Source organism: Pleurodeles waltl, chromosome 4_1 (genome assembly GCF_031143425.1).
Source record: "Pleurodeles waltl isolate 20211129_DDA chromosome 4_1, aPleWal1.hap1.20221129, whole genome shotgun sequence".
Taxonomy (NCBI): domain Eukaryota; kingdom Metazoa; phylum Chordata; class Amphibia; order Caudata; family Salamandridae; genus Pleurodeles; species Pleurodeles waltl.
In genome coordinates this window covers 131,109,463-131,137,201 of record NC_090442.1, presented here as the reverse complement: position 1 = coordinate 131,137,201, position 27,739 = coordinate 131,109,463, and the positions used below count along the sequence as shown (strand labels likewise).

At 44.8% G+C, this 27,739-nt stretch overlaps 1 long non-coding RNA gene across 1 annotated transcript in view; it reads left to right on the top strand.

The window, feature by feature from the left end:
• The window catches only part of LOC138288482 (uncharacterized), a 68,699-nt gene extending 43,084 nt beyond the window's left edge, over positions 1 to 25,615 (top strand). Inside the window, exon 3 of the long non-coding RNA XR_011202409.1 lies at positions 25,501 to 25,615. This is a non-coding gene — a long non-coding RNA (uncharacterized lncRNA). The remainder of the gene's footprint in view (positions 1 to 25,500) is intronic.
• Positions 25,616 to 27,739: the final 2,124 nt, after the last annotated feature.

Genomic DNA, 27,739 nt, shown 5'->3' with positions numbered 1-27,739 from the left:
GGTGGTTTTGTCTCTCCTTTGTCTCTCATCGCTGGGGTGCTTCTTACAGCGTTCTGTCCTCTCCTTTAGGTTGTCCGGGTCTTCCTGGCATTGGGTGCTTTGAAATAGCCCGCCCCTTCCTGCACGGACTCAGCATGCGGCAAAGTGCCCCCGGGGTACTTCCCTCTCGGCCTGGTACACGCCGTCCTACCACAGGGAGTCAGAGCTCATGCACTGGGGCCTGGCTAGCACAGTCTCAGTGAGCTGAGTAAATAAAAAAACAGCAGCATCACTCCAAAAAAGGGGGGTGATCTTGCAATCAGAGGGATTATTTACTACATACGCAATCCATTGAGGACATCAGTCCAGTATTCACTGACTCACATGGGACTATAGTAGTTTAGGTAATTCTAAGTTCCCACGATCAAGGTATTATTTTTAAGGATAAGAACCATTTAGATATTAATTGTAGCCACTTTACAGAAACTCCACAATATTGCTGGGTGGCCAGGGCTAATCCTATGTTGTTTGTTGGTCCTGGTATTCTTGGTGGGTTGTGTGATTGCATTTCGATCCCTACAAGTGGTGAGGTCTCCTCGGCACAAGGACTGCTATTTTAGTCTTTGGAATGCGGAAGACACGACCCAACTGTGGAGGAGAGTGTGTGCATTGTTGGTGGCTAGAATGGATTGTGGAAATGGATCCCAGCTCAGACCATAAGGTAGCAGATCACCTTGGTCAGGTGGAGTAAAGTGGAATACTTACTGGAACTCTCGGCCAGACTGGGAGAGCAATTTAGCGTGAGCCACACTAAGCAACCTGGCTGGCACAAGCAACCAGACTCATCTAGCATGGGGTTCTACTCTCAGTTAGTATGCAGGCTGGCCTACTGTCAATATGGCTGGTATTCTGAGTGTCTTGTTTAAACTTGTCCCTTAGCCATTTTGGGGTTTTTGATTCCCTAAGGAGCAGCAGGAAGGGGAAGTATGGTTTTCTGGTGACAGGACGGCTCAGAATGACCAGCAAATGGACAACTTCCTTTTCCTGCTTGCAATTTCATGTTGGCAGAGGTTGATGAAGATCACTGCCCCATCCATGGACTCAATTGATTTTGATGACAGTGTATTACAGTGTCAGTGGGCGGCCACGTATGGTGCTTAACTTATTACAAGGTTTGGCTGGAGTATATTTGATTTATTTTTTTATATTTATTTGTTTTATTATTTGCATGACCCCTTCCTTCAAGTTCAATAAAACTCACCCATTTAGAAGTAATTATTCTACATTTCAACCACTCCTTCTTGTTCCTCTTACATTTACTACAAAATTAAATACCAACATGTGTGGAGATATCTGCATATGGACCGAGATGTTCTACATAAAAAAAGAGGAAGGCAGAGATATCCATTGCAATTTGTAGTAAATAAAAAATAGTTCAGTACTACTTGAGGTAAAATGCAGTTTGTGAATCAGGCCCCTAAATTGATCATTAGAGTCTGTAAACTCAAAAGCTTCACATTTTATTGTCCATTGAAACCCTTGCAAGTAAGCCTAGTATTACTACAAAACAATCTACATTTCACACTTCTAATGCCTCCTAATTGAATTGTTAAGACAAAATATTATCTCTTATGCTATAATCAAACGTTATAAAGATTGCACATTTTTGGGACATGCTTGCTTTGTCTGTTGGTAAACGTTAAGTCAAGGTGTATTATTTATTACAATCAAATATCTGGAGGATTAACCACTTTGGATGCTACTCTCAATATTTTTTATTACATTTACATAATTTACGCTTTCTATTTCCTCCTCCTTAGCCTGATAAATACCATCAATGCACTAACATGTGCTCCCTGCCTTAGATTTTCCCTATGCCTCTCTATCAATTAGTGGGCAACCTCAAATTATAATAATATATTTTCAGGTTTGGACTGCTCTGTTCCGTCAAACACTTCCACCATCCATAAATCCCTATGTGGATGCATCACTAAGACAATATGCCAGTTGGAGAAACCAGTGGGGAAAAGAGAGGACAGGCAAGATTAAAATACAGGACTGAATTAATATTGAGGCTGGATTTGACTAACACACAAAAAGGTATTACTCACATATTGGTCTTGATGGTGGATGCCACAATCATTAGATCCTAATCCCAGTGGACAAGGATATCTGCAAAGGAGCTCTAACATCAGAAGACAGGAAGGTCATAAGCTTTGGAGGCAAGCGTTTGGTATGATATTAAAGTGTCAAACAGGACAAAAGGTGAAAAATTAGTAATCCTCAGAGTAGTCACATTCAAGGTTAACAATAATATCTATTACCCTGGTCAGGTTAGGGGTTTAGATGTGGTACTGTGAGCTAGCCAAAACAAGCCAACATTTACTGATGATATATGTAGAATAAGGGCCTAATTTAGATCCTGGTGGCGGGGTAACTCCATCACAAACGTGATGGATAACCCATCCACCTTATTATGAGCTCCATAGCATATTATGGGATCGTAATACTGCAAACAGGATATCTGTCACATTTGTGGTGGAGTATTCCCCGCTGCCAAGATCAAAATCAGGCCCTAAGTCTCTACATTCTGAAGTTCTTGTTGACATAATACACAGGCCCACAAACTCATAGGAACCATATAACAGTTGTAAGAGGTGGTACAATTAAAAATGTTTTTAACTGGAATGCTTTTTACTCTCACAGTCCATATTCTCATATTGTTTACCCACTGCATATACAACTGCTGGGCGGCTTGGATTTACATGCAGAATTGGGTGCTTTACTTAAGGTACCAGTAGTTCTGTAAGAGTGTAAACATCTCTTTACACTTAGGGCCTCATTACGAGGCTGGCGGACACATTACCACCAGCCTCACGGTGGCAGTCAGACCACTGCCATCCAACCACCATCTCTGCCAGGCTCCTAGATCCCGACGAGGTGACAGGGGTCTTGGTTGCAATCAGCCAGGGTAGCGCTGAAGTCAACGCCGCCCTGCTGATTACAACCTTGTTCTCCACCAGCCTTTTCATGGCTGTTTCACCACAATGAAAAGACTAGTGGAGAACAAGTGCAGGGGATCATAGGGAGGCCCCTGCACTGCCCTTGCCTATGCCCTCCTGCCCAGCACCATCAGAATTTGCAATGTCTGCTTTCCAGACAGTGCACATTTCGAGTGTGCTGGACGGCCCCCTCTGTGCTACGAGATAGCATTAGGCTCCTTTAAGGGAGCTGAGGGCTATCTCATAGCACTGTTCCTGCCAGTCAGGTCGGCGGGAACGCTCTATTTCAAGGTTTCCGCCAGTCAGCCAGGTCAGGCCAGCGGAAACATTCTAATAGGGCGGGGAGGCACCACCGAATGGCGGTGGCGTCCGAGTTTGGCGGTTCTGCATTGGAACCACCAAACTCGTAATGAGCCCCCTAGACTTATATTTATCCGCAAATATCACTAAACATCCTTGTGTGATTTTGATCTTTTAGTATCTCATTTATTGTCTAATATGTTTTTCACCCATACAAAATTCTCACTACAGGATATACTACATTTGATGTTTAGGATGTCCAAATGTGACATATAATACATTGTTGACAGTTGTTTCTTTTCTGTGATTACAAACGTATAACGTTATCAGTTATACATATTGCTCAGTTTCACATATTTCCCAGTCCAGGAAATGTATCTTGTATAACATATGCTGAACCGAGTTCTCCTTTGAAATTCAAGACTTCCTACTCAGCCTTTAAAATCAAGAAATATTATCAATAGATTGACACCAAAGGTCTACTGAATCTTGATGTATTACCATAGCATAACTCAAGATTCACCTCCACTCATACGTCCCATGAATAGGTTGGCATGAGAATGAGTAAACCAAGAGCCCATCACACTTCATGTTTTTAGTCTACAAAATTGAGCTTCATAATAAAAATAATTATGCAGCATGAACAATGCTAATTCTACTAATATAGAAGTAAGTACAGACTTAGGGGCCGATTTAATTCTTGGTGGTAGGGATACTCCTTCACAATGGACCTTAGGGTTAATCACTGTGAAATCTGCTCTATCTCTGTTGTGATTAATCCCCTCCTATGGTACTGTGGAGGAAGGACCGTGAGATGCTGACCTGTCATTCCGTCCACCTAATTTAGATAGGCAGAATGACAGTTCAGTTTTCACTGCCAGTCATCACCAAAAAAAACCCTGGCAGTAAGGGGCAGTAAAAATGACTAAATGCTCCCCTTGCCATAGGAGACAACTCCCATGGAGAGGGGACAAGTGTATTTTTTTTCTTTTTTCAAAAAGAAAATCCAGTTTTGTGATTTTCGTTTGGAAATAAATAAAAGTAACGTGTTTGGTACAGGTCTATGTCCTGCTAACAGAGTCCTGTACCAAAACAAAAAATGCATTGACAGGAACATCTATAATGGCAGTTCCAGACAATTCTTTAAAAATGACCACCAACAGATGGTCCCTCCACCAGGGCGACAGAGTAATTTACTCATTCAGACTGGTGGAACAACGGGACATCCACTCATATATAAATGTGGTCCTTAGAATTCAGAAATCACTTCATTTCAAGAGCTTTGTATGGTAAATTCATTGTAACAAGGAGGTATATGTCACACGGTGGTATGCCACTAAGCCTCTTTAAAAAATCTGTAGTGTCCTTGATAAGATATTTGGGTTGCCACTACAATAGTTAAGTATACTAATGTACTGTGGCTGGTGTTTTAGCTTTAAATGGGTGTAAACTGGGCCTTTGTCTATGATGGTCCCATGAATAATACATAAGATACAGACAGTTGAAAGTCTAGCAATGTGTAGTCAATTAAGCTCTTTTAGGACCAGTAAAATGGGATCATACAGATGATCACACAGCAGTTATACAGCTGTGGCGGTCTGGATCCTTTGTATTTTTGGCAATAGTTAGATTGAGACCCCTACTATAGACCATTTTCATAGTCAACACAAAACAAGGGAGGTGGTCACTTAAATTCATCCTATGGTATGAATGTTGTAGAAGATGTGTCTCAGGACTTGGTCTGACAGGAGAACCAGGGATAAGTTAAAGGATCACTCTCAGGGTTCTCAGTTTTTGTTGGAATTAATCCAAGTTCCTTGGGCCAGACTGATGAGGGATAGTAGTTCTTCAAATTATGTCAGGATCTCCATTTTGGATGAGTTAAGTTTAATGTAGTTACTCAACAGTCATGAGCCAACAGTTCTGAGACTTCGGTTTAGTCCTGATCCATCCAGATCCATTGGATTTTCCATTTTTAGGTTGAAATGTGTATCATCGGCATAGTAGCATGTCAAGTTTGAAGGATTTGATTAAATACTGCAGTAGGCAGGGGTAGGCGATGAAGATGAACTGGCGATGGTGGTCCTTGAGGTGCACCTTCCTTGACATTGTCAGTGTTGCAAAAAGGGGAAGTGAGAAGATTATATCAGAATAGTAGGGGAGATTCAGTCAAGGGTATTTAATTCAATGCCACAATTATGTAGACTATCTAGAGGGTGTGGGGGGTCAGCTGTGTTGAATGCTGCAGATGAGTCCAATAGAAGAAGTGCAGCAATGCCATTGCAGTCTTTAGGTCATCCCAAACGGGCATCAGAGCAGATTCTGTACATTTCCAATGGTAGAATTTGTTTTTTGATTTATGTAAGATTGCCTTTCTTCAAGCAATTTGAAAATCTTAGTAAATGGTGCTCTTCATATCAGTTTTTCAGTAAGTAATTGGCCAGGCCTGCTAGGTTGAGATTGTCCTTCTCTATGAGCAGGTGTATGTAGGGAATCTTGAGTTACGATAGGAAGGTACCAGATAGCATGGAGCTGTTGGCAATGCACACCAACTGAGTTTCAACAGCCCCTGGAGAATGTTCTTCAAGATTCTTGAAGGTTTGTGATGATCAGGGACATGAAGGTGAAACTGCAGGGTCACTAGCCATAGCCATAGTCAGTTGTGGCATCTGAGGCTGAGAGTTGCTTGTTAGGAACAAGTGTCAGAAATTGGTTGGCTGGCAAAGTCTGCTTTGTCTTTCCTTTGGATACCTGTGATCGGGCATCTTGTTGGTAAGATGAAGTTTGAGCATCCAAGCTTTGGCCAAAACGTGATTTGTCATAGACTTACAGAAGTCCTGGTACTTAGAAATGTATATGTTGATATTACAATAGCAATGGACTTAAAGTATTTAAAATAAAATAATTAATTATTTATGGTCAAAAGTTTAGGCATTGGTTTATTATTTGAAACACGTGTAAATAAGGTATAAATATAAAAATACATTTTTAAAACATTTTAAAATAGTTAAAATTGTAACGATATTGCACAAATATAGTTAAAATTGTAAATGGAAATAATTGTTAAACACTAACACAATGTAAAACATGATTTATTCAGAAAGCTATGTGTTAAGTTCACATAATTCATATATTAAAGTATACATATTTTATGTAAATATATATTTTTATTAAAAATATTTATATATTTAAATATACAGAAGCAGCATGTTACTTTACTTATTTTTGGAGACAACACTGAAAAAATCACAACAATAGATCTTATATATATAAATGAAGTTTATATATTATTCTTTCATTAATTAGGTTGTATTTGTTAATAAAATTTACATATCTACTTTGTTACCTTTTACCATTTTTAGCTTTTCATAAACATCAATAAACATTTATTTCAATGACTTTGTCATTTCATGTGTATAATATATTCTGTAATTAAAATATGGATGTAAATGTGTGAATTGTTTCTACCTTGATATACAATAGTAGTTTTACTTACTGATGTTTATTTTGTAGTGATGATGGTATAGTTTTTAACATTGTATTCCAGTTTAATTGTGATAATTACTAAAAAATCAATATGAGATTTTTATGCTCAAATAAAAACATTTGTTTAATGTTGAGTTGTATAGGATTATAACAATTCTTACAATTAATAACATTATTAAATTATTGTATATGGAATTTGAGAATTTTAAAAATAGCTTTTTAATTATAGAGGAGTTTTGTACAGATTGATAATTTGCCTAGCATAGTATCTGCATATGTGGTGGAGTAGGTTATAGGAATGCTTGAGCATCTCTTTCTACGTTGTGTACTTCTTGTTTGGAAAGAGATATACTTTGGTAGCAAACATCGTCTGCACTTAGCAAATTTAAGCAGTTTTGGGAATAATTATGCAAAGGGCTTGCCGTTGATGCAGTTCCTGACAGTCTAAAAAGGGCGTTAAGCTTTTCTTAATTTGCTTGATAGAATGGGGAAACTAGTAGTAAGTTCTGATGTTTTTTTAACTTCTGTTAGTAGTACATATGCTAGAGCAATTGAGTGTTGGTATACTAATCTAAAATCAATGTGGCATTTTTGCAATGTCTCCATTAGGCTTAATTGAAATGGAAACAACATACTTATATAGATTTGTGTGGATATATTTTAAGGACCTTTCAAATCATTGCCTGTTCAAAATTGATAACTGTTTTCTGTGGGGATTCATTATTAGATTTCTCATTTATAGGTGTTAGTACTTCCTGATATGTGGTCCTTTGTATGATGGTTTAATGGACAAGAGTGCATCAATTATTGGTATGGTAATGTTTTGGTATTACCCGTGGATATATCTGGGTATAGGTTGGCAGGCAAGATTTAAAAGTGCTATTTATCACATTGTGTTATGGTTAGTATATTGTTAGCTGCGCTGAAAATTATATATTTTTTCATTATCATAAAGAATGAAGTTCCTTTTTGTGTGAGTAATTGTTAGGTGGTCAGGAATATCTATTTCCTGAAATCTTCGTCTGGTTTACCTTTTGGTTCTTCTGGTTAAAGTAATTAGTCTGTTTAAATTTGTTATGGAGCTTACCAGTCCCATTACTTCCTCATGAACTTTATGCAAATAAGCCCAGTAATAGAAAGACGCAGCTCATAAAAAATTGTCACAAACTGCACATTGACTTTTTGCAGCCAGCCTCTGAATTTTCAATGTGACTTACATAATTAACTGATCACATTGCAAAATATCTACTCACAGCAGCTTACAGACAGATCTGCATTGTAGTGCTGCATTATAAATATTAAATAGGCAGTTTTGCAGTTCCAAATCCTTGTGACTGGCCACAAACACAAGGAGGGTGACCTACAATGAAAAGCAAACCACAATCTCTGTGTGTGCTTTCCCAAACGTGAATCTTTTTTAAGCAGTCAATGTTCCTTAAAGTAAGTGATGCTGCTTTAATTAAAAAAGTTACCTATTTGAAAACATCAGTGAAAGCACCGCCTGCTCACCTAGTATCATCCAACATGATACTGAAAGGGTAAAGGGACCAAAGGGAACCCTTCCCATCTGCAACTCACTCACCACTTCCTTGGAGGTGTCAGTAACTGATCAATTGTTTACAACCATGATTGAAATACCAAACAATTGAAAAATATCAAAATTAATTACAACTATATGGAGCACCCCTTTTACACCCCTTAGTAATTGTGATTCCGTATGGGTTACACATTTTGCGAGTTAGAAACGTTTTTCTAAAATGAGTTTATTAAAGAGGTATTAGCCACTCTGCAGTCACAAACGCCGTGATTTTGTGAACTGCACATTTTTGATTGCAAAATGTGCACTTGGTCCCCTAGTCTTTTAAAATTGTTCTGATTTCTGCTGAAAATATCGTGCCTGCTTTTATCATGTCTTGCACTAATTTACAAGTTTGACTTCAGTAATTTTAGGTGGATGACTGTGTTCTGTAACCCTCCCAACAGCATTGCTTATGGTAGTTGGTCAACCAAAATATCTGTTAAAGTAATATTTATTGACTTTTTAGTGGGTTCTTTCATTGGCAGGGATCGCTTTAGTGTCTGTATAATTCATACAGGTTAGTACAGGTTTCTGTGAAGTTGTGTAGCTACTGTGAATTATACACATTAGAGAAACATACATTTAATTTATTTAATTTAAATTTTTATAGGGTTATAAATATAGGGGCACCATGTAGGGTTACATGGTGATGAGTTAATAATTTACAACATTTCACATTACATACTTTTTTTTCTTTTTTTCTTACTTGCTTTCCATTTGTGCAGTACATCACAGTTGTTTCAGGTTTTTACCTGGTCATTTCAGAGGCTTCATACATTTGGTTCTTGTTGGACATGACCATCTCTAGTGAACTTGTTTTTGTTGGCCACAGGATTCTGCACCCTTCGCTAACTAGTGGTAATTGGAAGAATTGACCAAAACTGGAGATCAGATCCCCTATGTAGGCAGCAAGAAGACCTGACTGCCATCTAAACACAAACACAATGCTCAACCAGATCTGAAAAATATAAGTTAGAAGGCTTGAAAGTTGCAATTTTCCTTAAAGATATTAGGTGATGAAAACGTCTGTGTAAGGGAACAGCTTTTAATTGTCTTGTATCTGAACCCAGGTTGCTGAGTGGAGTTCCTTGATAGGCTTTAGCAAATGTGGTTCAGTACATAACTCTATTAATTTCTTCTACAACATTTACCTGTCAGTGTTCTCATAAACTGCACTGTCGTTGGTAAAAGAACAGTGCTGCTTTCGGCGGGGGGCCAGAGAAGCGCATGCCATTAAGCAAAGAGTAGTATATTATCATCAGTTGAGTAACCTTTCCTCAAGCCAGTCTGCACAGGTTTGATTAGAACCTTTGCTTCCATCTACTCGTCTAGATGAAATAAAATAATCTTTGAAAATAACTTGCATTCTACCTCCAGGAGTGCTATAAATCTACAACTACTTGTAACTGATTGGTTACCTATCTTGTGCTGCCTCTCCATGCCTTAGGGGCTATAATTGTGCCAGACCTTACATGGAACAGAAGAAGACAGCACTTGGTGCAAAATGCTGGTTGCATTTTAAACATCACAATCTGGATACCGTTCAGGTCAACAACTCTTGTCTGTTAAGCAGATTTAATTAAACCTTCAGTTAAGACATACTTTTGAGACTAATTATGAAATTCGAAGGAGAACCAAATTAGAACACAATATGCTCCTTCTAAGCCTCCATTGAGATATTATTTTCAAATATATTTAAAAATACATTACACTAACTAACGGCCAAGAATTGCAGTTATCCTTGGACTTCATTGTAACTCTTGGTGCTGGTCGTGATCCTGAGGGTGTTCTTGTGGACGATGGCGATGCCTCCTCCTGGTTTGTTGGAGCGGTCCCTGCGGTGATCTTGTAGCCGTCCAGATGCCTATGGTGATGTCGGGCACTGAGGAGGGGTTCATCCAGGTCTCGGTCAGGAAGGTGACGTCTGGGGAAGCTGAGTCGATTAGAATCCATAGTTCTACTGTGTGTTTGTGGACGGAGCGGGTGTTGAGAAGGATACATCTGAGATGTTTGCGTCCTGCCTTGGTGGGTGGGTCATTGGAGTGGAGGCTGGTGAAGGTGCATTTCCGGCAGGAGAAGGGTACATAGGTGATCTGCGGGAGGCTTGAAGGCAGGCGGGGGAGCGGCCGGTGTTGAGGGCGTGGATGGTGGTGCCATCGTAATGAGGATGCGTGGCAGCAGTGGGGGGGCGAGAGCCAGGGGTTCCGGCGCTGGGCACAATTCAGGTGCGGATGGGCACGGATGGGCTTGCCTTTGGCGCGCCAGCAGCGCGGCCGCCATTAAGCAGGTACGGGGAGGAGAGGACAGCTGGGAGGCAGGAATGGGGGTGAAAATGGCGCAAAAGAAGGGGGTGGGCCGTGGGGGCAGCAACGGCGGGAGAGCAGCGCGAGGGAGAGGAGGGGGGTGGGCCCGCAGGGGCAGAAGCGGCAGGGGAGAGAGAGAGGCGGGAGGGCGAGAGTGAGAGAGAGAGTGGAGGGAAAGGCAGAAGTGAAGCAAAAGTACAGAAAAAAGTAAAAGGCAAATGTAAAAGCAAGTCAAAGGGGCACACAGGAGAGCGACCAGCAGCAGGGGCCAGGGGGGGGGGGGCAGACAAGGAGAGAGAGCACACGGAGAGAGGAGTAGAGAAAAGGAGGAGAGAGGCAGCCTAGCAGGAAAGCAGAGCTCTCCACTAGACACCAGGGATGAGGCGAAGACAGAAGCCTGCCGGTGGAGGAGGGCCTTGAACTCCTGAAAGGGGTCAGGAGTTCAGAGGAGCAAGGGATGAGGGGTCTACTTACCAGGTGGAGCCACAGGAGGCAGAGCAGTTCACTGACCAGGTCAGTGGTATTGCTCGACGTACCGCACAGCGGCCACCATTAAGTAGGGGGGGCAGAGAGGACAGTCGGGAGGCGGGAACAGGGGTGGGAACGGCGCAAAAAAAGGGGACGAGCCGCGGGGGCAACAGCGGCGGGAGAGCAGTGCGAGGGAGCGGAGGGGGGCGGGGCCCTAGGTGCAGCAGGGGAGAGAGAGAGGCAGAAGGGCAAGAGTGAGAGAGAGAATGAAGTGAAAGGCAGAAGTGAAGCAAAAGTGCATACAAAAGTAAAAGGCAAAAGTGAAAGCAAGTCAAAAGGGCACACAGGAGAGCGAACTGTAGCAGGGGCATGGGGGGCAGACACAGAGAGAGAGCACATGGAGAGAGGAATAGAGAAAAAGGAGGAGAGAGGCAGCCTAGCAGGAAAGCAGAGCTTTCCCACTAGAAGCCAGGGATGAGGCGCAGGCAGAAGCCTGCGGGTGGAGGAGGGCCTCGAACTCCTGACAGGGTTCAGGAGTTCAGAGGAGCGAGGGATGAGGGCTCTACTTACTAGGTGGAGCCACAGGAGGCAGAGCAGTTCACTGACCAGGTCAGTGGTATTGCTCTACGTACAGCACAGCGGCCGCCATTAAGTGCGGGGGCGGAGAGGACAGCTGGGAGGCGGGAGCGGGAGTGAAAACGGTGCAAAAAAAGGGGGCGAGCCGCGGGGGCAGTAGCAGCGGGAGAGCAGCGCGAGAGAGCAGAGGGGGTGGGGCTGCAGGGGCAGCAGCGATGGGGAGAGAGAGACGGGAGGGCGAGAGCTAGAGAGACAGTCGAGGGAAAGGCAGAAGTGAAACAAAAGTGCACAAAAAAGTAAAAGGCAAAAGTGAAAGCAAGTCCAAAGGGCACATAGGAGAGCGAACAGCAGCAGGGGCACGGGGGGAGACATGGAGAGAGAGCACACAGAGAGAGGAGGAGAGAAAAAGGAGGAGAGAGGCAGTCTAGCAGGAAAGCAGAGCTCTCCCACTAGACACAAGGTATGAGGCGCAGGCATAAGGCTGAAGGTGGAGGAGGGCCTGAAACTCCTGACAGGGGTCAGGAGCTCAGAGGAACGAGGGATGAGGGCTCTACTTACCAGGTGGAGCCACAAGAGGAAGAGCAGTTCACTGACCAGGTCAGTGGTATTGCTCGACGTACCGCACAGCGGCCGCCATTAAGTGGGGGGGGGCTGAGAGGACAGCTGGGAGGCGGGAACAGGAGCGAAAATGGTGCAAAAAAAGGGGGGGGAGCTGCGGGGGCAGCAGCAGCGGGAGAGCAGTGTGAGGGAGCAGAGGGGGGTGGGGCCCCAGGTGCAGCAGTGGCAGGAGAGAGAGAGAGGCGGAAGGGCGAGAGTGAGAGAGAGAATGGAGGGAAAGGCAGAAGTGAAGCAAAAGTGCAGAAAAAAGTAAAAGGCAAAAGTGAAAGCAAGTCAAAAGGACACACAGGAGAGCGAAATGCAGCAGGGGCACGGGGGGGCAGACACAGAGAGAGAGCACATGGAGAGAGGAATAGAGAAAAAGGAGGAGAGAGGCAGCCTAGCAGGAAAGCAGAGCTCTCCCACTAGACACCAGGGATGAGGCACAGGCAGAAGGCTGAAGGTGGAGGAGGGCCTCAAACTCCTGACAGGGGTCAGGAGTTCAGAGGAGCGAGGGATGAGGGCTCTACTTACCAGGTGGAGCAATGGGAGGCAGAGCAGTTCACTGACTACGTCAGTGGTATTGCTCGACATACCGCACAGCGGTCGACATTAAGTGGGGGGGGCGGAGAGAACATCTGGGAGGCGGGAGCGGGGTGCAAACGGCGCAAAAAAAGGGGGCGAGCCGCGGGGGCAACAGCGGCAGGAGAGCAGTGCGAGGGAGCGGAGGGGGGCGGGGCCCTAGGTGCAGCAGGGGAGAGAGAGAGGCGGAAGGGCGAGAGTGAGAGAGAGAATGAAGCGAAAGGCAGAAGTTAAGCAAAAGTGCATAAAAAAGTAAAAGGCAAAAGTGAAAGCAAGTCAAAAGGGCACACAGGAGAGTGAACGGCAGCAGGGGCGGCACACACGGAGAGAGAGCACATGGAGAAAGGAGTAGAGAAAAAGGAGGAGAGAGGCAGCCTAGCAGGAAAGCAGAGCTCTCCCAGTAGACACCAGGGATGAAGTGCAGGCAGAAGGCTGAAGGTGGAGGAGGGCCTCAAACTCCTGACAGGGGTCAGGAGTTCAGAGGAGCGAGGGATGAGGGCTCTACTTACCAGGTGGAGCCATGGGAGGCAGAGCAGTTCACTGACCAGGTCAGTGGTATTGCTCGACCTACCACGCAGCAGCCGCCATTAAGTAGGGGGGGAGGAGAGGACAGCTGGGAGGCGGGGGAGAAAACAGCGCAAAAAAAGGGGGCGGGCTGTGGGGGCAGCAGCGGCGGGAGAGCAGTGCGAGGGAGCGGAGGGGGGCGGGCCACAGGGGAAGCAGCGGCAGGGGAGAGAGAGAGGCGGGAGGGCGAGAGTGAAAGAGAGCGTGGAGGGAAAGGCAGAAGTTAAGCAAAAGTGCAGAAAAAAGTTAAAGGCAAAAGTGAAAGCAAGTCAAAAGGGCACCCAGGAGAGTGAACGGCAACAGGGGCACTGGGGGGGCAGACACGGAGAGTCAGCACACGAAGAGAGGAGTAGAGAAAACAGAGGAGAGAGGCAGCCTAGCAGGAAAGCAGAGCTCTAGCACTAGAAACCAGGGATGAGGCGCAGGCAGAAGCCTGCGGGTGGAGGAGGGCCTCGAACTCCTGACAGGGTTCAGGAGTTCAGAGGAGCGAGGGATGAGGGATCTACTTACCAGGTGGAGCAACAGGAGGCAGAGCAGTTCACTGACCAGGTCAGTGGTATTGCTCGACGTTCCGCACAGAGGCCGCCATTAAGTAGGGGGGGAGAGGACAGCTGGGAGGCGGTAGCGGGCACGAAAAAAGGGGGTGGGGCTGCGGGGGCAGCAGCGGTGGGAGAGCAGTACGAGGGAGCGGAGGGGGGTGGGGCCATAGGTGCAGCAGGAGAGAGAGAGAGAGGCGGGACGGCGAGAGTGAGAGAGAGTGGAGGGAAAGGCAGAAGTGAAGCAAAAGTGCAGAAAAAAGTAAAAGGCAAAAGTGAAAGCAAATCAGAAGGGCACACAGGAGAGCGAACGGCAGCAGGGGCACGGGGGCAGACACGGAGAGAGAGCACACAGAGAGAGAAGTAGAGAAAAAGAAGTAGAGAGGCAGCCTAGCAGGAAAGGAGACCTCTCCCACTAGACACCAGGGTGAGGCGCAGGCAGAAGCCTGCGGGTGGAGGAGGGCCTCGAACTCCTGACAGGGTTCAGGAGTTCAGAGGAGCGAGGGATGAGGGCTCTACTTACCAGGTGGAGCCACAGGAGGCAGAGCAGTTCACTGACCAGGTCATTGGTATTGCTCGACCTACCGCACAGCAGCCGCCATTAAGTAGGGAGGGTAGAGAGGACAGCTGGGAGGTCGGAGCGGGGGCGAAAACGACACGAAAAAAGGGGTTGGGGTCACGGGGGCAGCAGCGGTGGGAGAGCAGCGCAAGGGAGCAGAGGGGGTGGGGCTGCAGGGGCAGCAGCGATGGGGAGAGAGAGAGAGAGAGACGGGAAGGCGAGAGTGAGAGAGACAGTCGAGGGAAAGGCAGAAGTGAAGCAAAAGTGCACAAAAAAGTAAAAGGCAAAAGTGAAAGCAAGTCAAAAGGGCACACAGGAGAGCGAACGGCAGCAGGGGCACAGGAGGGGCAGAAACGGAGAGAGAGCACATGGAGAGAGGAGTAGAGAAAAAGGAGGAGAGAGGCAGCCTAGCAGGACAGCAGAGCTTTCCCACCAGACAGAAGGGATGAGTGGCAGGCAGAAGCCTGCAGGTGGAGGAGGGCCTCAAACTCCTGCCAGGGGTCAGGAGTTCAGAGGAGCGAGAGATGAGGGCTCTACTTACCAAGTGGAGCCATGGGAGGCAGAGCAGTTCACTGACCAGGTCAGGGGTATTGCTCGAGCTACAGCGCAGCGGGCGCCATTAAGTACGGAGGGGGGAGGAGAGGACAGCTGGGAGGCGGGCGAAAACAGCGCAAAAAAAGGGGCTGGTCCGTGGGGGCAGTAGCGGCGGGAGAGCAGCGCGAGGGAGCGGAGGGGGGGCGGGGCTGCAAGTGCAGCAGCAGCAGGGGAGAGAGAGAGAGGCGGGAGGTCGAGAGTGAGAGAGAGAGTGGAGGGAAAGGCAGAAGGGAAGCAAAAGTGCTGAAAAAAAGTAAAAGGCAAAAGTGAAAGCAAGTCAAAAGGGCACACAGGAGAGCGATCGGCAGCAAGGGCACAGGGGGGGGCAAACACGGAGAGAGAGCACACAGAGAAAGGAGTAGAGAGGCAGCCTAGCAGGAAAGCAGAGCTGTTCCACTAGACACCGGGGATGAGGCGCAGTCAGAAGCCTGTGGGTGGAGGAGGGCCTCGAACTCCTGACAGGGGTCAGGCGTTCACAGGAGCGTGGGATGAGGGCTCTACTTACCAGGTTGAGCCATGGGAAGCAGAGCAGTTCACTGACCAGGTCAGTGGTTTTGCTCCATTATTGAATTATGTAGACTCCCTAGGGTCAATGGTAGTGTAGAAAGGTATTGTTGTCCTTTTAGAAGGAGATGGAGTAGGGCTAAGGATGACTACTGCACATAAGGTAATAAATTGTGTAACAACATAAATAGTTTTGCCATTTTACGCAAGTAGAAACCAATCCCAGAAAACATAAGTCTTCTTGCTGCTGTTCTACTTGTAGGGTCTGACTGTAGAGATACTATGGGTATCCTTACAAAGAACCATTGTAGAGTAGTAGTGGCTGTAGTGCTGATATTGCCATCATTTTCATGACTGTCTTGCAAATCAGATTAAGTAATGCTGCTGATACTGGCCCCATTAGATCCACATCAAATCCTACCACACATGCCCCTGGTTAGAAACTGGATTTCTGGTTGGCAGAGGTATGCACCCTGTCCAAGCAGGAACCACAGTCCTAGTCAGGGTAACTCACAAACACACCCTTAGTTAACCTGTGCTCACCCTCTAGTAGCTTGGCAGAGAGCAGTCAGGTGTCAATTAAGAGGCAATGTGTTAAGTATTGTGCAACACCTCAAACAGTAAAACAGTGAAAACGCACCACACAAAAGACTCCATACCAGTTTAGAAAAATGAATTATATGTTTATGAACAAAACAAGACCAAAACGACAAATATCCAATAAGTAGAACTTGAGATATTGATTTATAAAAGTTTGAAATAAAAACAACACTAAGAAGCGCAAAGTTGTCTCGTTGCACTGGAGGGGGACAACATCACAAGTTTAGGCTGACCGCGATGGAGTGCGTGCCAGCTACAGGGACCCACTTGGGACTACTGAACACAGTACTTTAAATCCTGGGACAACGTCTGCGTGGCGAGGTTTTGCAGGGCTTCGTGTTGTCAGGCGTTGGTTCCAAAAAGCTGTGCAGCGAGGCGTTGTGGGGCTTAGCGTCATATTGTGTCATTCCCAGGGAGCTGGGCGGGGAGGATTTGGCAAAGCTTGGCATCACTGTGAGTCGATCCCTGGTGGATGTGTGGTGAGGTTTTGCAGGGCTTGGAGTCACTTTGCATCACTTTTGATGGGCTGGCCACGGTGAGGCTTTGCAGAGCTTTGCGTTGGTTGGCGTCAAGTCCAGAGAGGCTGGCAGCTGTGCAGCGAGGCTTTGCAGGGCTTCACGTTGCTTTATGCATGTTTTGATGAGGATCACAGAAGGGAGAGCACCTTAGGCCCACTTCCAAGGGTGCAGGACTGGATTGGCACCACTTGGCAGGACAAGACTCTCAGATGGCACTGTCCACATGCTGTAGGTGATGAGTTGGAAGTCTTTTGTGTCCCTGAGACTTCAGAAGAACCGGAGGCAAGCCAGCAAGCCCTTGGAGTCACTGTGGTTCTGGGTTGGAGAGATTCAGTTCAAGTCCTTCTCACTACCAGGCAAGGAAGACAGTAGGAAGTAGGTCAGCGCAGCAGCGCAGTAGAGTTTCAGTCCTTTCAGCAGCACAGCAGTCCGTCTTCCTGGCACAGTATACACATGTCCAGAAGTGTGCTGAAGTGGTTGTGTCTGAGGTCCAGGTCTTATACTCAGTGGTGCTTTTGAAGTAAAGGAAACTTCAAAGAGAGGCCTTTGAAGTACACAGAGTCCATGCCCTTCCTGCCCTAGCTCCAGACTCACTGCAGGTGGATATGCAGCCCTTTGTGTGGGATCAGGACACAGGCCATTCAGGTGTGTCAGCTCCATCCTGCCCAGGATGGCCCATCAGGCTGTGGATGGTCCATCAGTCACACCTAAGCTCTCTTTGTGTGTGGCTGTCTGGACGGAATGCACAAGAGCCCAGCTGTCGCCCACTCAGACGTGTATTTGGTGACTGGCAGAAGGCACCAGATGGTTAAAGTAAGAAAATGTCAACTTTCTAAAAGTGCCATTTTCAGAATTCCAATTTAAAATCAGACTTCATCATCAGTTGTCATTTTAAACTGTGATCCCAAAGAAAGGTTTCCTGCTAGAACCAAGCTTAGTAGTTTTGTATTAAAAGTAGTAGGACCTATTTTTAGAGCTATAATTCCTTCAGTAGATGTTGTTCTAAATTATTAGATTAGAAAGCTTTCCACACTCATGGACAATCTTCCAACTAGTGCAGCTGGATATCTACTGGCTATTTATACTGAAATGATAGCTATTAGGTCTATGGTTCTGCAGAACAGACTTGCTTCTAATAGTTATTGGGTCTATGGTTCGGTAGAACAGGTTTGCAATAGACATTTTGCTAGAGAAAGAAGGAGGAGTCGGTAAGATGCTGAATGTGAACCTTTATCCCAGATGTTAGAAATTGGGTTTCTGGTTGCACCCTGATCAAGCAGGAAGCACAATCCTAGTCAGTGTATGTTACTGCACACCCTAAAGTAACCTGTGTTCACCCTCTTGTAGCTTGGCACAGAGCAGTCAAGCTAACTTGAGACACAATGTGTAAAATATATGTGCAACACTTCATGTAGAAAAAGTGTAAACACCATACAAAAAGATACTACACCTGGTTATACAAATAGAGCTTAATCTAATAAGTACAACAAAACCATAATGACAAAAATCCAGTAAGTAGAACCTGAGTTATGAATTTTTAAAGAATAAACTGTAAGATAGAGCTTTGAAGCAAAAAGCGCCAACCAGGGCTATCTGGTCCACCAGACCGGGACAAAGTCAAAAGTTTAGGCCGACTGTGATGAAGCACAAGCTGGCTGCAGGAACCCCATTTGGCCTGCTGAACCAAAGTACCCTAAAATCCTAGTGCGGGAGCATTGTGCTGGTTGAGAACCACACTGTCGAGGAGATGTGATGATTTTCCCCAGTCAGTCGAGGAGATGCATCAAAGTTATCCACACAGAGGTGGTAATGTGTCAGAGCTGAGATGCGATGGTGTTCTAGTACAGGTGCCGACCACGTCGATGTCAAGAAGATGCACTGGTTCCGATGAGCGCAGTGGCCGTAATGCAGAGTTCTGTCATCAACTGAGATGCAGAGACCTTGCACCGAAAAAAAGAACCACTGTGCTGGTTCTGTAGGCAATGCATGGGTTTTATCCACACAACTGTGCAATGTGCCAGTTCTGTCCATGCAATGGTGGAGATGTGGTGGTACTGCCGGAGCAGCACCTGAAGTTCTATTTCCAAGGACCCAGGGCTGGGGTAGTACTACTTGGCAGGTCTGGCTCACAGCTGGCAAAGTCCAATTGAAGTGTTGTGTTGATTGGAAGTCTTTTAAGGCCCTATGACTTCAGATCAGGAGATCAGCCAGCTGGCCCTTGGAGTCACGCTGGGTTCTGGGTTGGAGAGAGGCAAGTCCAGTCCTTCGCACCAAGGTCAGGAGGGCAGCAGGCAGCAGGTCAACACAGCCAGGCAACAGTTCTTCTAGAGCAGCAGACCAGCAGAGTGGCAGTCTTTGTAGCAGCTCAGCAGGCCTTCTTCCTGGCAGGGTATACACAGACCCAGAAGTGTACTGAAGTGGTGGGGTATAGGGTCCAGTTCATATACCCAGTGGTGCCTCTGCAGTAGGGGAGACTTCAAAGAAAGGACTTTGAAGTGCACAGCGGTCCTTCCTTGCTGTCCTGGCTCCACACTCACTACAGGGGATATGCACAGGCAAGAAAAGACACAGCCTATTTAGGCGTTAGTTTGAGACTGTGGCCAGCTCCTCCCTCCCATCCTGTCAGGATGGCCCATCAGGGCCCATCAAGTCACACCTAAGCTTCCATTGTGTGCAGCTGTCTAGAGGGGATACACAAAATCCAGATGTCACCCCACCCTAGACACGTAAGCAGAGACAGGCAGCAGGCACCAAATGGCTAAAGTAAGGCAATACCAACTTTATAAAAGTGGCATTTTGACAACTACAATTTAAAATCTGATTTCACCATAAATTGTGATTTTAATATGTGATTCCAGTGCTACCAAATTCGAAAAACGTATCTCTTCCAGCTTGGGAATTACACTTATAAGATGTAATAAGGTAATTCCAATATTATCCTATCAGAGAGATAGTACTTGAAGTAGTGAAAAATGAATATAATGAATATAAGAGTGGACATGTACAACTTAACAGTACATGCCCAGCGTTTAAAAGACTCTGCACCCTGCCCTTGGGGATGTCTAGGGTCTACCATAGGGGTGACATATATGTTTTAATTATGTATTTGTCAGTTTAAATTTACATAAATTCATCAACACGTTCAAAACATTAAAATCAAGATAACATAGCATCATAGACATCAAAATGATTAAGACAGTAAAAGTAGAAATAAGAATGAAAGTAATAAGATAAAATACAATGCAAGCACCATAATTATGAAATCATTCCTTGCGGCAAAGGGAAGAATTGTACTATACAATTCTCAGATTTTTAAGTATGCAGACATTTGCTTCTAACAAACAAAGCTGCTTTCAGGAAGCTAGAAACAGAGGACACTACCTTTGGGTGTGTATCTGCTTGACAAATTTGTAGATCCTCCAAATAATGTCTAATCCCCATGCCTAAGCATAGTTACATTTCCCACTGTGCTTAAACCATTTTGTATGCAGGGCAAAAAAAAACATGCTGGATGTCTTCACGAGCAGGGTTACACACTGGGCATGTGTCCTTATTAAGCAAAGGGTTAGACCTGACACTCATAAAAGAGGCTAATGGAAGGACGTCTAGTCTTAACTGAATTCAAAGCTTCCTTTGAAGCTGGGCTTGTACGAAATCAAGATATTCTTCAAACTTAAAATCAATTTTTTGCCAAGAATGCATCAGCTAGGGATCCATGGGTTGTCTCTCCACATAGAGTCGTCTGGGTAAATTGCCAAAATGATTTTTTGTACTTATGGAGTTAAGCTATAAGAGATTGAACCAGGATAAGACTAAAACACTTGCAAATCTAGCTTAAATAAAGAGCACTGGATGCATTTTATCCAAGGAATGTTCAATGCTTGAGACCTACTAATTATTTCTTTTGAGGCGACTATGTAGTAGGACTGTTCTTCTGTAGACCAGGGTCTTAGCCAATAAAGAAAGGGCTTAAGCCTCACACTATCACTTATCTTATGCAAGTTTAAGTCCATGTGCAGGGGGAGTAAAGGAGAACTCTGTTGAAGCTTTAACAATGATCTTATGAATTATTTCAAATAGCGAAGTAAACCTTCAACTCCACTGTGGCCACACAACTCAGTACCATAAGGCGCAGCAATTACAGCCTGAGTTCTGTAGACCTCCAAAGTGAGAGAGACTGGAACATTTTTAAACCCCCCAAAGAACTTAGTGATGGCACTGGTCATATGCTTCAAATAGGCCATACGCTTGATTACTTACGCTCCCCAACCTTCACAATCCGCCATTCTAATGCCTAGGTAGTCAAAATCTTTGAATCTCTCTAAGGGTTTTACATCCACAGTGATTCGACACCTATTGGGCTTCTTGGTGTGAAAGGTCATACATTTCGTCTTGGAGGCGTTGATTTAAAGGCTGCTCTGCTTTCAAAACTGGTCGAACTTGTCTACCATGATTTGTGGCCCTCTAGGAGTATTTGAAATCAAGAGGGTAGTGTCCAAAAAGAGTAGTGCTGGTATTGTCTTTCCTGCCAAAATGGGTAAATCACTCTCTGATTTTAGCAAGAAATCTGTGCACCAATGAATATGTAATAAAAATAGTGAAGGGGCCAGCACACACCACTGGCGCACCTACCTGTTGACCTCTATTTTGGAGGTGGGTTCCCATTGTGGGGCACTACAGACTCCAGTGTAGTTAGCTGTGTGAACTCCTGAGACATTCTCAGAGCAGACAAAACTTTCCACAGGTTGGTTTTAGGGACTGCGTGCAGATCAATGACCGCAACATAAAGGCTGCCCTTACCTAGCATCACAACTTTCCACCTGATTAGTTGAGACAAGAAAACTTGGTCAACAGTGCTGACTTTTTGTTGAAAGCCGGCCTGAAGATCGGTTAGGATGGAATTCATAACATCCAAGCCTTTACCTTATTCAAGACTTGTTTCTAAAGATGTTTTGCAAATTGTTAATTAAACTATTCGGCGGTAGTTAGCCATATCATCATGAGAGCCCTTCTTGTGGATTGGGACTATTCATGCTCCCTTCTAGCTCACTGGGATCAGGGATCCCTGTAAAATCGCATTGTTTAGTTTGATAATATAAGGTAGTCATAAATCGGAATTAGACAGATAGATCTCAGATGGGATTTTATTGAGTCCAGTGGCCTTGCCAATTCTTTGGGAGTTCAGAGCTGTCAGAAATGGAAAAAGATAAAGTTTGGTCAAATTTGTTCGGATGTAAAATGTACAGGAGTGAGAGGAAGAACACGTTCAAAACATCAAAAGCAAGATAACATAGCATCATAGACATCAAAATGTTTAAAAGACAGTAAAAGTAGAAATAAGAATGTAAGTAATAAGATAAAATACAATGCAAGCACCATAATTATGAAATCATTCCTTGCGGCAAAGGGAAGAATTGTACTATACAATTCTCAGATTTTTAAGTATGCAGACATTTGCTTCTAACAAACAAAGCTGCTTTCAGGAAGCTAGACACGGAGGACACTACCTTTGGGTGTGTATCTGCTTGACAAATTTGTAGATCCTCCAAATAATGTCTAATCCCCATGCCTAAGCATAGTTACATTTCCCACTGTGCTTAAACCATTTTGTATGCAGGGCAAAAAAAAACATGCTGGATGTCTTCACGAGCAGGGTTACACACTGGGCATAACCCTTTGTCCTTATTAAACAAAGGGTTAGACCTGACACTCATAAAAGAGGCTTATGGAAGGACGTCTAGTCTTAACTGAATTCAAAGCTTCCTTTGAAGCTGGGCTTGTATGAAATCAAGATATTCTTCAAACTTAAAATACATTTTTTGCCAAGAATGCATCAGTTAGGGATCCATGGGTTGTCTCTCCACATAGAGTCGTCTGGGTAAATTGCCAAAATGATTTTTTGTACTTATGGAGTTAAGCTAGAAGGGATTGAACCAGGATCAGACTAAAACACTTCCAAGTCTAGCTTAAATAAAGAGCACTGGATGTATTTTATCCAAGGAATGTTCAATGCTTGAGGCCTACTAATTATTTCTCTTGAGGCGACTATGTAGTAGGACTGTTCTTCTGTAGACCAGGGTCTTAGCCAATAAAGAAAGGGCTTAAACCTCACACTATCACTTATCTTATGCAAGTTTAAGTCCATGTGCAATCACTCTCTGATTTTAGCAAGAAATCTGTGCACCAATGAATATGTAATAAAAATAGTGAAGGGGCCAGCACACACCACTGGCGCACCTATCTGTTGACCTCTATTTTGGAGGTGGGTTCCCATTGTGGGGCACTACAGACTCCAGTGTAGTTAGCTGTGTGAACTCCTGAGCCATTCCCAGAGCAGACAAAACTTTCCACAGGTTGGTTTTAGGGACTGTTCGGCGGTAGTTAGCCATATCATCATGAGAGCCCTTCTTGTGGATTGGGACTATTCATGCTCCCTTCTAGCTCACTGGGATCAGGGCTCCCTGTAAAATCGCATTGTTTAGTTTGATAATATAAGGTAGTCATAAATTGGAATTAGACAGATAGATCTCAGATGGGATTTTATTGAGTCCAGTGGCCTTGCCAATTCTTTGGGAGTTCAGAGTTCCAATTTGTTCGGATGTAAAATCTACGGGAGTGAGAGGAAGAACTCAGGCTTGCAAGATAACAATGCCTCAAAGTGGGACTTCCAATCGCTAAGTAACACATTTGGGGTCATATGTACGAACACATTTTCCCATAGACACAGAATGGGTAAAACCCTTTGCTACATCTGGCCCTTGACTCCGTGCTGTTCTGCTTCCATGCGTTAACAGGTGTCCAAAGGATTTGGAATCTTTATCCCTAGCCGCTTCAAGTACGTTGTCCATAATCGTTTTGTCCCATGCCCTTGGCAGCCTGTGTGATTAATCTATATTTCTAGCAGCTCTAATCGCTCCGCTATTTCCCAGTCTGACAGCTTCCAACAATGCTAGTTTCTTGGCTCGACACCTTTCATTGAACCACTCATTATATTTAGGGCTACGTGCCTTACCGCACCTGCTGTTTATAAAATATCTTCCAATTTCCACAAATACAGCAGCGTGGATCTTTAAGATCCTACTACGAACTTGAAGAGGAGATTGGAAAGAATTGAGAGCTGAAAAAGTTTTAGTTCTATTGCATTTAAGGAGTGTCACTTAGCAGTTCTATTGTTATTAAAGTTATGTTGTTAGTTCCCTTGTCCAGTGCAGAGTGTAAGGAGTTGGATATCAGCCCCTTCAGAAGAAGGGTCACCGTGTCATGGTTGCTTTCTGGTCTTGAAGTAATATAAAAATCAAGCAACTCAGACCAAAGTTCAAGATTAATGAAGAGATAACCTAAATGAATACTATAAGATTCTCTTCTAAATGTAGGGGTGAGTCTGCTGTTAGAAGGGAAATGCCCATTCTATGCCCTAATGCTGTGGGTTAGAACTGCATCAGTTACCTGTTGGGCAACCTTTCACAACCTCCTGACGGAAGAAAATCAATTTACGGGATGCCCCAATAAGTGGCTTCCTCCCTACTGATGTCATCAAGTAGCGGGGAGGGTTCAAATGTATATGTTTTAAAAAGAAAGGTTTGGGCCTGGCAAAAGGGTTAATTTACCAGGTCGACATTGCAGTTTAAACTGAGCACCCAGACTCTGCAATGGAAGGCCTGATGCATGTTTAAAGCACAACTTAAGTGGGTGGCACAATCAGTGATGCAGGCCCACTAGGTTAATTTACAGGCCCTTGGCATATGTGGTACACTTTACTAGGGACTTATAAGTAAATTAAATATGCCTGTTCGGTATATGCCAATCACACCAGGATTTAGGGAGCTAGCACAAGCACTTTAGCACTGGTTAGCAGTGGTAAAGTGCACAGAGTCCTATGGCCGACAAAAACGAATTCAGCAAAATTGGAGGTAACCGAGCAAATCGTTTGGGGGAAGACCAACTGAGGCTGACAGGTCTAACACCAGATAAGAGCAAAGAGATAACAGGGTGCTTGGGAAGCAGTTTCAAAGAGATTTAGGGTCTGATTTATAAAAGTTAGCACCGCCTTTACGTCACTTTCTGATGCAAAAGCGGTGCAAATTTACAAAATATAAATATATTTTGTACGTTTGCACCGCTACGTTTGCGCCGCTTTTGCGTCAAAAAATGACGTAAAGGTGGCACTAACTTCATAAATCAGGCCCTTAGTTCTATAGGTAGTTGGCTTGGCAATATTGGTAGGAAACATCTAGGCACTATATTTAGGTCTATATTGGTTATTGACATTTTCTTGATTTGTTAATTAGTTACTGTGAAGGGTTTAACTATATGACAACTAAAAAAGTGATAATGAAAGGAAATGGTACAAAAAGGAAACAGGATGAAGTTGAGATGGAGGAAAACATTGTAAGGCTTATGATGAGATGAAAGAGTTGGAGACATCTAGGCATAAACAGTTGAAGACAACAAAATTATGAAATAGTCTCAGAAGGTTGATTTGTTTTGTGTGGGAGAATTGGTGCAGTGTAATTTAATGCTTCATGAGCGTGTACATCATTTTTACTCATTATGCAACAACAATATTACCCTGTTTGCACTGCATTACTCAAATTACAGTAGCTGGCTGCACTTACCTGTAGTGAGAGCCACATATATAATCTTATTTTAATCAATGAATTCACTCATGCTAGCTATGCCCATTTGTTTGCCACGTTTTAGAATTATTTCTTTAATAAATTCATTGCAAGTTTCATGTTTTGTCTCCTCTGCAGGTGCTGTCTCAAGGAGCGCTTGTTAGTTATAATAGGCTTTGGTTTATTGATGGGACCTGTTAGATTAGCTAGCCTTACTGAAATTTAGCTGTGGATGTACACCGTGTGGTATGGGAGAGATCCTCCTCTCCAGGCAAATTGAACTGTTGCTAACTTCAAGGCTGTGCAGCTGTGTACCCCTTTATCTGACCATGGGAACCTGGGAAGTCTACCTACTCCCAGAGAACATCTCCTTATTGGACCATCCAGAGGGAGTTGTGAGAAGAAGTTTCCAGAACATTCTATTGAGTGTTGTGTGTTCCTTTGAAAAGTTTAGCAGTTTCTGTCCTGACTTTGGTGAGAGAAAACTGTTCTCAAACTCTACTGATTCCACTGGCCAGGGTGTTGAGTTTTATGCTTGATCACACCACCCATGCCTCCCTCTTGAACCTTGGCTTGGTTCTTCTGATGCTGACATCCTCCCACTTTCCTCTTTCGATGCTTTGTTCAGAATAGGGATATCGTTTTATGGAATCAATTTACGTTATATTTTGTGTTCTCTATATTGTTACATTTTGCATTTTTTTTCTACAATATACAAACTCGGACAGCATAATTATTATATATAGAAAATCATGCTTGTTGGATAAGTTGGTTTACCAAATGATTGACCTTTAACGCTTACTAATTTTGCTAATAAAAACTCTCTGGTGTTTTTAAGAAAGCCTAATTGGTTTCACTGTCATTGAAATATGTTGCTGATGCTAGCTCCTTTAACCGGTTCTGTGCCGCGGACGTAACGGTTACGTCCTGCGGCACAGTGCTGCTGTGCCGAGGACGTATCATTACATCCTCAGCACACAGCCCAAAGGGAGCGCTCTCGCTCCCTCTGTGTGCTTCCCCGCACCCCCCCCAAAGGCAGGGATGGAAGGGGAAGCCCTTCCCCTTCCACCCCTGACCCTCCCACCACCCCCGTGACATTAGCGCGCGAGCGGGCGCTGTTTGTCATAGAGCCTCCCCCATCGCGCTGGAAGCTCAGCTTTCAGTGCGATCGGAAGAGAAATGCTTTGCATTTCTCTTCCGATCACGTGGGGGAGGCCGAGTGAGGCTTCAAAGGGAAGGAAATGTATTTCCTTCCCTTTGAAGTCTCTCTGCGTTTTGGCAGCCAGATTGAAAGCAATTCGGCTGTCAAAACGCCCACTAGACACCAGGGATATATTTTTTTTTATGAAACTGGCATAAGGGAGCTACCCCTTGGGGGGGGTCATTTTTTTTAAGGCCTTTTCTATTATTAGGCCGATTGGGGGCAGAAACCTCTAGGCACCAGGGATAATTTGTTTTTTTTCTTTTTTTAAATATTTTGTTTTAGGTGTGGGGAGCGACCCCTTAGGCAAGGGTTGCTCCCCTGGAGGGGCAAATTATATTTAGGCCATTTTTGCCCAATTTGGGGACAGATCGGCAGATTTTAGGTCAATCTGCCCCCAAGGGGTGCAGAAACCACTAGGCACCAGGGATCTTTTTTTTTGTGCCGTCACGCAAGGGGAGCGACCTTGTAGGCAAGGGTCACTCCCCGGGGGGTGTGGGGGGGCACATTTATTTTAGGCCATTTCTGCCGGCCTATTGGTATTAGGCCGATCTGCCCCCAGGGGGGGCAGAAACCTCTAGGCGCCAGGGCAAATATATATATATATTTTTTTTGTTTGTTTTTTCACAGATGGGGAGCGAACCCTTAGGCAAGGGTCGCTCCCCTGGAGGGGCAAATTGTATTTAGGCCATTTCTGCCCACTTTGGGGGCAGATCGGCCGATTTTAGGTAAATCTGCCCAAAACCACTAGGCACCAGGGATCTTTTTTTTTGCGCCGTCAAGCAAGGGGAGTGACCTTGTAGGCAAGGGTCGCTCCCCGGTGGGGTGGGGGGGCAAATTTATTTTAGGCCATTTCTGCCCCCCCTGGGGGCAGATGGGCATATTGTTATTAGGCGATCTGCCCCTGGGGGACCAGAAACCTCTAGGCGCCAGGGCTAATTTTTTGTGTGTTTTTTTTTTTGTTTGTTTGTTTTTTTAGAGATGGGGAGCGACCCCTTAGGCAAGAGTCGCTCCCCTGGAGGCGCAAATTGTATTTAGACCATTTCTGCCCCCCTTGGGGGCAGATCGGCCGATTTTAGGTCAATCTGCCCCCAAGGGGGGCAGAAACCACTAGGCACCAGGGATCTTTTTTTTTGCACTGTCACGCAAGGGGAGCGACCTTGTAGGCTAGGGTCG